Source organism: Dendroctonus ponderosae, unplaced genomic scaffold (assembly GCF_020466585.1).
Source record: "Dendroctonus ponderosae isolate FM_Combo_2020 unplaced genomic scaffold, Dpon_F_20191213v2 Dpon_F_20191213_1, whole genome shotgun sequence".
Classification (NCBI taxonomy): domain Eukaryota; kingdom Metazoa; phylum Arthropoda; class Insecta; order Coleoptera; family Curculionidae; genus Dendroctonus; species Dendroctonus ponderosae.
The window spans coordinates 35,046,212-35,054,042 of NW_026017110.1; the positions used below are offsets into that span (position 1 = coordinate 35,046,212).

Consider the following 7,831-nt stretch of genomic DNA (forward strand, 5'->3'; position numbering starts at 1 on the left):
AACCACTGACTCCTCTTCCTCTCTTCGAGTTGGCGGACTGTCGGGCGCCGATGCCGGCTCTCCAACCCTAGGCGTGGCTCTAGGTCGCTACAATAGTATGTCGATGGTACAGTGTCAAATATGAAATGTCTGACACGTAATCGATTCCCCATGATCATTTCGTCTTTATCTATGTGCATGATCCGAGTACGAGTACTTGTCTTTATCTATGAGTACGAGTACTCTCATGTCGCTGCAAATTCTGGTGTCCATATAATGGTGCAATTGGAAGAAAAGTGTTGAGCGATTATCAACTACGGTCAGTGGATTACGAGTAAGTGTTTATTTGTTTTTGTGTAGTAAATCCGTTCATTGTTCCCGTTCCCATAAATGGCCGGATTTATTTTGAGCAATGAGAACAAAGAAATCATATGGCATTATTTTCGGTCATGCCGTCGTTTATAACCGGCAAAATTCCATTTTTGGTAATGCTTTACGGTACGATCTGCTGTGGCACGCGCACATGCCTGCACGCAGGGTACGCGCAGCCAAACATTGCATACTGGTCAGCCATGTTGCCGAACTGCCACCAAAGTAGAAAATTTCAATGAAAACAAAAAAGTAATTCATTCAAGGTTGGAAACTTAGCAGAATTACGTCCATACAGGTAATAGTAGACGAAACTGATAAGCTCATACATATGATTGTGCGCGTAATTTAGACGGGACCCAGCTGATTGCAGCCAGCCGTTTGAAATATCAAATTAATTGTGTATGCATGCAAAGAAAATAAAATAAAGTATTTTCAGCTTTGGTTTCTCTATGGATTTCTATGAACGCGTGTGAGTTCTTAATCAGTTAATTTGAATTATCATGAGAATCAGAAAAGTAGTGAAAACTCTGGGTATTACTAATTACTATTTATTTTATGTTAGAAAAAACTTTAAAATTCTCAAATTCTTCAATCTTCAAATTGATTCCGTTTGAATGTTTCAGCGAAACTGATCGCGTAGGTGGTTAAGGAAGTGGTAATAATAGTACTGGCAACTACCCGAAAAATGTTGACTGGCACGCCGGCGCAAAGTGCTGAACTATCATGGCGACCGTTGTTTTGTTTTGGAAATTGGTGAATTTCAGAGGGCGAAAAGTGGTGGAAAACGGCATTTAATCGAAACATTTATACGAAAAATATTGTTTGTTATGAGATTTTCTATAAGGTGACCATAGTCTTAATCGGCAAAGCGGCAATCCTAGTACCAGATCACATCGTAAAGCATTACCCCATTTTTTTGTTTTTGTAACTTAAGTAGGTTCATAAAGCAGTTTTAGTATAAAATTCCGAAAACTTGAAAAGGGAAGTGGATAAATTCTTTACAGTACAGTCTGTGTGGCTAGTGATGGGCGGGTCGGAACTGACTTTACTCGGTGTTGCCAGAATTATCATCGTGATGGTACTGAATATATCTCGAAAGCGTACTGAATATGTAGTACAACGTACTGACCTAATTCTTTTTGATTATTTTGATATCTATATTAATATGCATATTGTATTATACCTACCTACTTATACCGGGTGATCATTTAAATTTCATATCTAGCCAGCTATGAAATGTCATATAAAAGAGATAGAAGTCTTTTATGTGACATAAGAACATTTTAAGTGATAAAAACATAATAGAAACTAACAAACATAGAATATATGTATGTATCTGTTCACAGCTTGCCAGGAGTGAAATTTTAATCACCCTGTATTATAAAATATTTTCCATAAAATTTACATTTACACTTTAAGCTGTGAAATCAACCGTTTTCAAATTATAAATTATTTTATTTAAAAATTTCAAAAAGTTACATTTTGTAAGGTGGCTATGGAATTAATTAAATGAGTGTCAAAATTTGATGATACTTTACATAATTAATAAAGAAAATTGTAACGTTTTATAAAATGCATGGAATTTCATAGCAAAAAAGCAATAAAACTGCATACGTCTATAAAAATAAAAATACAAAATTACACCTACAATTTATTTTAAAATAAATGTTCAATATGATTTCCGTTAACATTTAAAAAACTTAATATCTACGTTTTTGAAATAAATCGCTAACGCAAAAGGGCGAGGAGAGTGGTTGCAGAAAGATAATGGACGACCCTTGATGTTCGGGTTTCAGACAAAGAGGAACAAGCATTGGACATAATTGCAGCCTTCCAGGGGCACTCAGAACATTGCACAACCACTGACACTTTCCCATGCACCAAATAAATGCCGGCTACTTTTCCACCACGTATGTAAGATTCACTTTAAACCAATGGATTACTGAGCACCGGTATACATTGAGCAGGAGTTAATTAACCAAATACGAGAAGCTGCTCGAGAAGAGTGCATAAGGTTATCACAGGCACTTGTTTGGAGTTACAGACTCAAATGTATGTTTTTGTAATTTTTAAAAAAATTAATAATTCGAGGTTATGAGTTTCCAAATACGTTCAGCCATTCAACGATTTCTGTTGAATTTACTGCTTATCCTTGTCTATCTTATTGTCACTTTTTCTATTTATCCATGGTTGCCGGAGTTTTAAATAATTACGAAGCAACAGGTATTTACATATTGTTAATTAATCAGATTACCTTGAAAAACATTGTTGCCGTTTTTGTAATGTAGTTTTTTTTGCAAATTTCTAAGTTTTTAATAACAGTTACGTTTTGTACCATTTTTTCTGTACTCCTAAAACACCGCCAGGCAACACCTCCAGATGAATGACGCCAATTTTGAGTCACCCTGTAGTACTGGCTACCTCGCGAAAAATTTCGACTGGCACGCCGGCGCAAAGAGCTGAGCCATAATGGTGACCGTTGTTCGGCATTATGGCTCATTCGGTCACAAAAGGTATAAGAAAAATGTTGTTTGTTACGAGATTATCTATAAGGTGAGCATAGTCTTAATAGGCAAAGCGGCAATCCTAGAACCAGACTGTACTGTAACGAACTACCATGGAGGTGTTTCATAGCAATGAAAACTAAACCCAAACTAAAGCAACCCAGAATCTTCTAAATCTTAAAAACAACACGTTGTGCACGTACAAGTGGGTATGCCAGATATTTAGAGTTCATCACATTTTTACTGAAAATAAAATTTTACCAACAAAACTATTTAATGGATTAGTTTTGTTTCCATAAAGTGGCGCTTTATAGTAATAGAAAAATTAAGTTTCCTTATATACAAAAACGTAACTTTGGCATTACTTCCCTAGTTAACGCTATCATACCTACTATTCTGAAATAGGGATAGATTTCCATTATTTCTTTTTACAATATTCTTGACTTGACAGGCTTCTCAAGCTGTTATTTCTCCTTTAGATACAATTTTCTTTCTGAGTCATCCGGTTTACATCATTTTCGATGTCAAGTAATGGACACGTTTATAATTTTTTTAGTTTTATATAGGTTCTTATAATCTAGGCGCAACTGTACATCAAATCATGTATTGCTCTTTTTAGAGGTTTGTACATTAAATAGCCATTTTCTTGAACAACGTTGTTTATCTTTACAATTTTGAAAGTGAGAGATGGGCGTTAAAAAACACCATAGTCGTGATTTGTTAAAATACGTGTGTTGTGAAACCGTGACTGTTTAAAAGTGTTTAAGTTTGAACCTTTCGTCGAGGTTATGGTCGACCCAAAACTTGCTCACTGAAACTGCTTAATATCAAATAAACATACTTCAAGAAACGAAAACAAAGTTCTTCCTTTATAATTCGAATTTATATGCGTAAGTTGCTAATATCACCAGAATTAATAAACAAGGCAGAGAAGAGATATTTTCCCATCAGTGTGAAATGATTTATGAAATTAATATAATTTTATTTATTTTTCCATAAAAATGGAACATAGAATGAAAGATAGAAGATATACAGGGTGTTCCGTAAATATGTTAAATTATTTGAACAACTTGTTTTTCTGGTTATTTTCGAGGGGGGTCTTCCTGAGAATTATTTTAATTTGAAGTTTTGTTGTTGAGATATTTGATTGCCAAAATGGCGGAAAATATTAGTTTTTGTTGTTTTCCTTTAAAACGGTCAAACATGGAAACTTACTTAATTACTGCAAGGTATTTACCATCGTTTTTATCTCTTACTGTTTTTTCGCAAGACCAGTAATTTGCCCGCGAAAAAATAAAATAGTTTTATTGCCGTTCTCAAAATGTGTAAGTAATTAAATAATGTTTTTTAAATGTAATAACGTTTTCATATAATAACTTTGGTACGCAATATTAGTTGATTACTAACAGCCTAAATTATTTTTCTAAATTGTGTATGCTGGTTCAAATTACAATTATTCAGTTTGAATAAATTTTACTTAAATAATAACTTGGTTACAATATGCGCAACGATATGAACAAACAAAATTAAATTTAAATAAATATTTGAATGTTAACTTAGCAGCTGTTAAAATTGGCCACCTTGACACTCTTGGCACAATCGCAGTCTTTCACTTAAGTTCTTATTTCGTTAGAAATATTAAATATTATTTCCTGAAGTTCTTCGATTGTATTCACATCTGTTTAATACACCGTATTTTTTAAATGGCCCCAGAAGTAAAAATCAAGCGCGTTTAGATCGGGACATCTAGGAGGCGAGTTTATAGAAGCTTCTTGACCTCTCCCAATCCAACGGCTTGGAAAGTTTTGATCAAGCCGAAACAATTTAATTTTTTTGCGGGCAAACTAGTGCTCTTAGGAGAAAATAATAAGATGTAAAAAAGTTGTAGTAATTAAAAAATTATGTTTATAAAAGTTTAGGTGTACACAAAAAAGGTCTGAACAAAACAAAAGTAGGGGATCCACGTTTCTACCTTGTATAAAAGTAAATGAACTGCAAAACCCTACAATTAGCTTATAATGTGTACCAAAATTGAAGTTTCTATGTTTAACAGTTTTAAAGGAAAACAACAAAAACTAATATTTTCCGCCATTTTGGAGATCTAATATCTCAAAAATGAGATCTCAAATAAAAAAAATTCTCAGGAAGACATTTTAGAGGGGGCTCTAAAATGACTGGGAGAACACGCTGTTAAAATTTCTTAACATATTTACGGAACATATCAGATTACAATTTTATTTGAAACTGTTTCTTTTTCAGGATTGGCTGTGTTCCATTACTGGCAATTAGCCAGCTCATTAGAGGCGAGGTGGCTGTCTGGTGTGCTCCTATATCACCTCGCAAGTCGGTTTGTTTAAGTGTTGTGGCGTAATTGCTTCAAATATAATCTAGCTTTCAACATGTAGCTTTTTATCAAACTAAAATAACTAGTTTTTTCCCCCTCTTCTTAATCGGTAATTTTTCCTGCTGCCTCAAAATTTTGGTATTTTATTTGGTAAATTGTTGTTAGTTATCTTCGAGGAATTACTCAAACTTAATTAATAATTTGGTATGAAGGGTTGCACTCTTCATTGCATAATTTTGTTAAAACCAAATTTCTAACGGCCTACCAAAAAAGCCGAGTTGTACGCATAATAATCTTCCTTTTTCTTTTTGCAATGTTTCGCATCCATGTTTCAGCTCATATTTTGATTTTTCTTGAGCGGAATGCTCGGTTCACTAACATTGTCTTCACTATAAGCCATTTAAATATAGTTTAAAAAAATAATTTTTCTCATCTTAAATACTTTCACTTAAATTGACCTGAACTCACACCACACTAATGCTGCTTACAATCAATTAATAATTTATAAAACTGCGACTGCAACCCAATAGGTTAGACGGTTTGTGTAAAACATTAAAATTCTGCGAATTGCAAAAATTGCTCGTTTTGCAGTCTTGTTATTAATTTACCCAAATATTAGCGTTAAAACGTTTAGCAAACTTTACATCTGTACCCCTCGAGCATCTATCCGCTTTTGAGAATGGATCCTCTTTTCCCATTAAAGTTAAAAATGGGTTACAGCGCGTTTTGGAGCTGAAAACTTCATCAAGTAATGCGATGTGGTCTTTTAGAAGACTGGCGCCGATATCGCAATTTCAATATTTTTTGCATATGAGCTTCTCATTTTAAATATTAAAATTTGACATCAACAATTTGATTAACCAGTGCCATTCAGATGTTGATGTTTATTCCAAAGTATTTATGTGTTATATAAGTTTCAAGGTATGATGAACAATTTGTTGTTGAATTATTGATTTTTGATCATCCATTAATTTTTGCAGCTGTTCCATTTTACTTTATTTAGCACAATCTGGCTACGATACACGTCTGCTAAGAACCGCCTGACACTGCCTCTGCTTGATTACTCACCTGTGACATTGTCCACGACAGTATATTATTTGGAGATCGCTAAAATGTCATTCTTTGGAAATGCATTTGTTGAACTAATTTGATATGGAGCATTTGTCTCTTCGAGAGACTGGCAAATCGAAAGACAAACATACATCAGTTTGCCTCGACTTGTTTGTTTGTATATATAAACAATTATGACGAATGTTTTTGAGGTTTAAGAAACATGCTTCTTGAAACCGATAACCTTTTGCTTCAGTTGGGCGATTGAAAACGGGTGCAAACAATATAAGATCTAATTGATTGAATATAAGATCTAAATTCTTTTATTTGTTCCATCGTTGCCTTATGCCCGGGTTCATGTATACCTCGCAAGTCTAAATTTTCTTTTATTTTTCCCTGTATTGAGCTTCTAACGAGTCTTTGACTTACATTTAGGGTAGCTTGAAAGAACTGTAGGCATACGCGCAACTGAACATCATTTTTAACCAAGAAGTATTGGTAAGGTAAATCCCTTCTTGAATCGGCGTGTTGGGTCCTCTTCCTTTTAACAGGGACCACATTAACACACCCATTAATAAAACTCCGTTTTTTCTCGGTACTTCCTAAACCCCAGAAGAATGAAAAAATTACTTGCCTCTCATCTTCCGAAAACTTATTGCAGCTATTATTGCAGTCCTTACTACGGCAGGGATTTGGTAAAACTTTCTTGCTTTCAACTTTCTTCATTTTGTAATTATAATGAGCCTTTCCAGATTGGCGGTACCGTTTATTTTTTTGAGATTCGCTTTCATTCTTCTTACGTTTTGTCCTTTTGGTTGCTTTACGAATTGTCACCCACCTCTTCAGAATCGTTACTGTCTTCCTCGACGGTGGCAGGTGGCTTAAATGTTGTATCTGGAGAATCGGCTTCAGATTCGTTGTCGGTGTTGTCGTCCCGGTTGACCAGACGCGGCTCAAATGTTTTTTCCGCAGGATCGGCTTCAAATTGACTGTTATTGCCTTCCTGGTGGTCCTACAGGCGACTCAGATACGTTCTGATTGACATCATCAGAATATTCATTTTCACTACTTGTGTCTGGGTATTCCACTATGTTTAGTCGGGTGGTTGTTTTCCTTGGTTCCACACTCAACTTAATAATATTAACACTGTCTTGGAAAACATCAGTCTTATGAATTGTCGGGACAAAGGGGGTTGGAACAGTCTCATTATCAGGAACTAATAGTATATTACACTGCGCTGTTAAATGAGCTGTTAGTTGACCACAGTATTCAAGTGCACCAAACGCCTCCATTTGAGAAAGACACTCAGTAATAATAATATTATTATTATTGTCCTCATCCTGATTATTAATTATGATAAAATCCTGGTTTAAAGCATCCTTTTTTAATCTCTCATCATCTGTATCGCCTACCGCTAGCTGATCCGTGGGTGATTTGGAATATAATTTATTGGTCATTTGGAGTATTCGGTTTGTGCGTGACTACGGTTTGTGTGCATAGCTACTTAGTAGTTAATTACGGCTACTTTATCTAAAAGTAAAAAAGGCGTAAGCGACATGTTGCGTCGAGTTTTAAAACTACA

General features: G+C 34.7%; 1 long non-coding RNA gene across 2 annotated transcripts; it reads left to right on the top strand.

Moving 5' to 3' along the window:
* Positions 1–7: 7 nt before the first annotated feature.
* Positions 8–6,559, top strand: LOC125504518. Of its 2 annotated transcripts, XR_007281541.1 has the most exons (3): positions 8–313; positions 5,115–6,120; positions 6,180–6,559. It is a non-coding gene; the product is annotated as an uncharacterized LOC125504518 (long non-coding RNA). The 2 variants fall into 2 exon arrangements; XR_007281540.1 differs by having other exon boundaries at positions 5,115–6,559.
* Positions 6,560–7,831: the final 1,272 nt, after the last annotated feature.